The sequence below is a fragment of the Acomys minous genome (assembly GCF_964271855.1).
Source record: "Acomys minous genome assembly, chromosome: 2".
Taxonomy (NCBI): domain Eukaryota; kingdom Metazoa; phylum Chordata; class Mammalia; order Rodentia; family Muridae; genus Acomys; species Acomys minous.
In genome coordinates this window covers 107,507,197-107,513,917 of record NC_140484.1, presented here as the reverse complement: position 1 = coordinate 107,513,917, position 6,721 = coordinate 107,507,197, and the positions used below count along the sequence as shown (strand labels likewise).

Here is a 6,721-nt window from a genome sequence, read left to right as displayed (position 1 = left end):
GAGAGGGATGTAGGAACATAGCTAAGCTGGGAGAGAGGGAGGGAGGGAGAAAGGGAGAACTGGGAAGAGAGAGGAGTTGGAATTGTGAGGAAATAGTCTCCAAGGATAAACCGTCTATAGAACACGGGCCAGCAGTGTCCATGCTCTGGCTCTAACTAAAGTTTATTATTAATCACTCAGCTTAAAATTGTTACCTACTCCTAGATTCTTGTGATTTTTTAAAAAATTCACTTATGTATTCATATACCAGCTACTTCTGTGGACTATGTTTATATTTGCAGTCAATACAGCGGTAGGTGATTCAGCAAACACCCCAATATACAAACCAACCCCTGTTTCAAAGGGTGTGTTATATCAGCCTAGCAGGGTGCTGCATGCCTGTAACCCCAGTGCTTGGGCACTAGAAGTAAATGAAACAGATGTTTGGGTCCTCCTCAGTTGCATTAGCAAGTTGCAGGCCAGCGTGACCTATAAAAGACCCAACCTCAAAATACACAAAAGGAAAGTAGTGTGTTATCCAATAGAGAACAACAGAGACATTGGGAAATGAAGTGTTTATTGATAGGGTATCAAGGGGGAAGAAAATACCTTTCTACAGAGCATTGCAGAGCGAGGAACTTCCACAGTGTGCCTAGACATTTGGGTCTGGCTCTGTCAGTGAGAACAAATGGTATGCTTGATTCTTGGGAGAGAAAGCAGCATGCATGAGGTAGCATCAGGTGGGCCTTCCAATGGGACATTTACCTCTGATCAACAATTCTTTTCAGCTGGCAGGAGAAAGTCATCTTCTTCTTCCATCCAGCATCTCTTCCTTCAGAAAAAGCCCATACTGTCTCCAAGGGTAGTCTTCTCCCGAGCTCTGCTAAGCCTGGTGCGGCCTCCTCCTTTCACTAGTGAGGGGTTGACTGAAGGCCAGGTGTTTTTACTTCAGATACTCCAATGGCCAGGAATACGCTCAGCACTTGGAAGGTAACAAATTTGCTATGTCACAATTGATAATCAACTCTAGTAAAAGAATGTCCAAATCAATTGAGCTTTAGCAAGGGCAAATGGGCTGGATGCAGGCGGGCTCCCGTCTCAAGCTGGCTGGGCTTGATAAATTTGCCCTTATTATGGCTATCGATGTTTAAATTTCTTCAGGGATGTTGTTACATGGGTGCCTGGTGGTGACAGAGGTACAGTGACCTCCTTCGATCCTTAATCTACACCTGTTAGTTGGCTCCCTGGTTGCCTCCAGTATACTCAGGCTTAAAGGTTAACAAAAGAAAAACAGGCTGAGTTTACGCCACGGCAGCCACAGATCAATGTGAGTAAATAACCTTCTCTGTCTTATTTCCCCAAGCATTATCGATCCGCGGTCTTTGTTCTTTGTCATGTTTCTGTCTTCTTTTCCCAGGGGACATTCAACGATCAGCTCACACTGGACATGTTAACTGGCACATTATGACAGCTACCATTTTGTCACACAATATGGATGTGTGTGTGTGTGTGTGTGTGTGTGTGTGTAGGAAAAGGTACTTTAGTGTTTTCTGTGTTGTAGACTAGGATGTGAATCTCTGGCATTAAACTCCTTTGCGTGAATTTCTTTCTGCACCATAGAATTCCATGATCTTCTTGGACATGAACAGAGTGATTTATTTGTCTTGGACACCTATCAAAGCAACAGTGCTCTGATGTTTAAAGGTCCAAGCTGAAAAGGGTGAGCCTGTTGGCCTCAAGATTTGCATGTCTTTGGGAACAGGGACCTTTGCTGCCATTGCAGGTTTTAAAGCAAGTGTTAGCCGCCTTTACTTTTCCTGGTAAAACAGGAGGGACTTTATTACCTGGCCCCCAAAACATCATTTCCCCTCATAGGTTCTGTTGGCCTCCCAGCAAGATGTGTGTGATGAATGCTCATGGAAACATGTCTGGGTTTCTTAGGAAAGCTGCTCCATTTAAATTGTGAATAATATATCCATAACCATGGTAAAATAGAACAGAAAATCAAGTCCAAAATTTAAAGAGTAATCAGTGTTTCATAGAGGCAGGAAAACTCCTTTACTTTAAATCCATTATACTAGAAGGCATATTTGTGTTGTTGAAAGAAAGAAAAAAAAATCAAGAAAAAACAAAAAAACCTCTATCAGTTATGAGATCAAGCTGGCAGTGGTACATGTAGAAATGACTCAACAGTTAGGGTAGAGGGCGGCTCTTGCAGACCACCCAAGTCTGTTACCTGCACCCATGTTAAGTAAGCTCATAATCACCTGTAACTCTCGGTTCAGGAGCATCAGATGTCCTCTTCTATGACACCCTCACACATGTGGTACATGACACAGATACATATGTATATGTATATATAAATATATATATATTAAAAATTAAAACAAATTAAGCTATGAGAAATGTAATCACCTGAAATTGCATACAGAATGTTTTTCTTTGGATTTTTATCAATTGGGGTGGAAGGTTTAGTTCTGAAAAAAAATAACTTGGAAGAATTTAAGGATATTTTGGCCTATTGCCTTAAGATCAAGAATCTTATGTTATAAACCACACATGGATTTAAATGGGAAAAATGAAATTCAGTTTCTGTGGTTATTGCTTTTGGGCACAATATGCATATGTAAAATATGAAGCCAATACTATTTTTAACACACGTGCATGCATACATGTACACACATGTGTGTGTGTGTGTGTGTGTGTGTGTGTGTGTGTGTGTGTGTATAAATCTAACAACTAGATGGTGCCAATACTTCCTCCATGGACACATTTAGAAACTTAATCTTGATGGTCTAATACAGCAAAACGAAGTGTTATTATTCACCTTCTTTAGGGTTAAATATATTGAAGTCTTATTTTTCAAATTATAGGACCAAACAGCCTTTACTGATTTGGGGGCATATGTAAATTGTGTGCTTTCCTCTTCCGTTTGTCAGTCTTTAATACACTGGGAGAAACTATTAATAGCTCTGCAAAAACTTGCTTCTCTCCCAGCTCCCAACCTTCTCTTCTGTTGGATCCACTCCCTGAGGACTCACCTTCCAAGAAACCTGTGGATGTAGCACATAAGCTTGTTTCTACCATTTCTCTCCTTGCAGAGAGCACTGAACGCCATGCTAGACAAATTGAAATGGCCACTATGGTGGCTGGCACTGGAGTGTTACATCTTTTTGCTTTGCAAACCCTTATTGGTGAATCCTCATGTGGCCTCCTCACCCACTGGGGTTGTTAATGCTCTTGTGAAAAGATGAGCACACTTGGCCTCGGGTGATTTGTCTGACCTAGCTGTTTCAGAACATTAGCAGACTAGGTCACAATCTCAGAACTGTTGCCTTAGGTTTTGTCCTCACTGCTACGTATGACAAAAGTAACTTGAGCAAGTGAAGGTTTATTTTGACCTTCACTTCTAGGATACAGGCCATCATGGTGGTGACGTCATGGCAACAGATGCCTGAAGCATATTATACCCAATATCGTGTAGCACAGAGTGATGAATGCTTGCCTTCTACTAGCTCCCTTTTTAAAAATACTGTCCAGGATCTCCAGCCAGGGAATGATGCCACACACAGTGAGCAGGTCCTTCTGCTATAATCAGCCTGATGAAGATAGTCCCCATAAGAGGTTCATCCTCCTGGTGATGCCAGAGCTCATGAGTTGACAATGGAGTTTAACCATGACAACAAGGCACCATGGTAGGAGCCCGAGGCAGATGGCCTCACTCCATCCACAGTCAAGAGGCAGAGAGACGAATGCAGGGGTTCAGCTCAGTTTTTCCTTTAATTTAGTTTAGGGCCCCAGTCCACTGAATAGGGCCACTCACATTTAGAGCAAAGCTTTCCACCTTAAATTTCTCAGTTGGAACACAGACATGCCCAGAGGTTCATTTCTGTGGCAATCATGACCTTCATTTTGACTATGTTATGCTGGGTACTTTCTGAAGTAGCAAATGTATTTTTTTCTCATCCTAGATCACCCCTTTCAGCCTTTATGCACTTATGTTGTTTCATCTCTCTGTTCGCATATTCATAGAAAAGTACCATTAAAATATTTTGTTTATACATATTATTCAAGATATGACACCATATGTTGCAAACATAATTTTAGAATTATTAGCTTTTATTTCTATTTTTAATTTTTTCCAACTATTGGCCCCTTTCAAAAAGGTCAGTGCAGTTTTTAGAAAAACATGTTCAAAGTGAACAGAAATAAAAATGGAGTCAACTGAAACTATTTCAACCTTTGGATTTCTACCAAATAACGTCTTTCCTATCCCCCAAGCCATCATTGCAAGTTAAAAAAGACTAAAGGGCTATTTTCAAAGCCTTAAATCTATTTGGTTTTATAGGAAAAGTCTGTTTGGGAATTGTTTATCCCTCAAGTAAGAATTTTGTCAGATCTTGCCATACTTTAACAGCCAAGAATTTTCCAGAACCTGTTTTCAGAGACACCTTTAGTACAGACAATGAACACACAGTCATCCCTGGTGGAATGGCTACAAGGTTCCTACTTGTTCCTCTTCTATCCTTTCAAGACACACTTTTCGTGTAAGTTTTCAGTGTTACAAATAACCTTGGGAAGTGTTTATAAATGCCCAAGGCTTAGCCCAGTCAAAGAAATGCCCTCAGTTGTTTTTTCCAACTGAAACATTGTTTCATACATAAAGACTTCCATAGGATTCTGAGCAATTTTAATTAGCTTACCTGTACTGCAAAGGGGCATTCTCATCCAATGAATCCAACAGAGGGTACAGACCTCTGAATTCCTGACACTGGCTCCACTGGTTTTCCCACTGGAAGTCACTGCAGAGCCAGATATGTGCTAGGATCATGTAGCTCACAATTAACTCTATTAACTTTGCCCCCCCGACCCCCACCCCGCAAATGCGACTCTGTCAAAGCTATGTTGGTTGACTTGGGCTATGTCCTCATGGTGCCGCAATTCATCTGGATAGGAAGCATATTAGATGATAATTAACATTAACATTTCCATTGGACATGACCTTATTATCAGTAAATATCTTGTTTGTGTTCCCTTTTTTGTGAGTTAGAGGCACATATGAGCCCACTAATTGAACTGTTTATTCCACACAAGACCTCAATATCAAAACAAGAAGTTCTTGAAACCAGAGCTTGGGTCTTGACCAACTTTGCATTTTTATTGTCTTTCCCATGGCCTACCCACAGGAGATATTTGCAAAAATCATGGTAGATGAAAGCTCCTCTTTAAAGCCATCAGATTCACCTTTGAAAATGTGCTACTTCATGATGACTTATGAAAAATGCTCCTGGGATGATAAGAATAAACTAAGCTTTAGAGCAAGGTTTGAAAAGGGCCTTAAAAAAGACCTCTCAGCCAGGCTTAGTGTCACACACCTTTAATCCCAACACTCAAGAGGCAGAGGCAGGCAGATTGACGTGAGTTCAAGGCCAGCCTGGTCAACAAAAAGAGTACAGGCCCTTCAAAGCTACACCAAGAAACCCTGTCTCAAACAAACAAACAAAACAAAATTACTCACTCTTGATGATTTGACAAAGCTCCAGGTGTGATTTGGGGGTGGGGTAGATCTTCAATGATATGGTCAAATCAGGTTGAGCATGCTCTAGCTGGAGCCCAAACTCACTTCCACTTGTTGCAGTAGACTGTTTGGATTCTGGATCTGCAGGTATAACGGCAGGCTTCACTCTCTATAATTCTAATCAACTCTTGTGTAATGTGGTGCTCTTAGTCTAAAGGACACATCTAAGTAGCAAGACTGCAATAGACAGCTGCAGGCTGTAGAGATGGAGACCCATGTCACAATCCTGGCTGTGTCACATCAGAAAGTGGGCTTTGTGATTAAATCCAATGCCTCACAGAACCCCACTCTTCTCACTTGCTACATGAAAAAGCACTCCCAACCCTCCAGAGCAGATTCAGAGAAGGCCTTTCTGATTCTTTTCTCTTGAAGGTCAAAAATGCAACTCGTTTGGTTCCTTGAGGAAGTTATAAATCTGACTTGAGAACATCCCGGGAACTTCTCTGAGGTCAGCCGTTTTCGTTTGTAAAATGAATTCATGTGTTCATGTTCTGAATTACCAACATAACAAATCAAGGGCCGTTAACGTCAAGAGCACACATGGGTTTGAGAGAAGACGGCTACGTGGTTCAGAGCTCATACTCTGTGGCAAATGACCCAAGTTCAGTTCTTAGTACCACGTCAAGAAGCTCACAGCTGCCTGCAACTCCGGTTTCAAAGTGATCTGATTCCTCTGGGCAATGACACTTATTTATTCACACTCACTCATACACATATACAAGAATATACAATTAACAGTAATAAAAATAAGTCTTAAAATCAATTATTCCATCAGGACAAAGTTGCAATAAATATTAGTCTGTTTCTTTAATAAATATACCTAATAAGGTCACCACATATATGATCTCTCATTATTAAATACTATCCTTCCTTCTTCATGGAGGAATGTGTGTATGCAAACTAAGCCTTCAAAATGTCTTAAGTATCATGTTAAAAGCAGAAACAAAAGTGTTGAAATCTTTCTAAAATATATTGTAAAGGTGTTTAGTGTGTGAAATAACTGATGTTGTTCCTACTTTTGTATGTTGCGTTTTATTTTGTAACTGGTAAACAGGTCTGCCTATGTAAAGGTGAAGTCAAACATAGGATGCCCTAATTCTTCCTTGATTATTCCCAGGTGATGGACCTTTAGCATAGTTTAACTGTTTTTCTCTACTCACAACT

General features: G+C 40.6%; 1 long non-coding RNA gene across 1 annotated transcript; it reads right to left on the bottom strand.

Annotated features, from left to right (window-relative positions):
• Positions 1-537: 537 nt before the first annotated feature.
• On the bottom strand, positions 538-6,288 carry LOC311592078. Its single transcript, XR_014777284.1, has 3 exons — positions 5,498-6,288; positions 4,683-4,925; positions 538-961 (listed from the first exon to the last, which is right to left on the bottom strand). It is a non-coding gene; the product is annotated as an uncharacterized lncRNA (long non-coding RNA).
• Between the last annotated feature and the right edge of the window lie 433 nt (positions 6,289-6,721).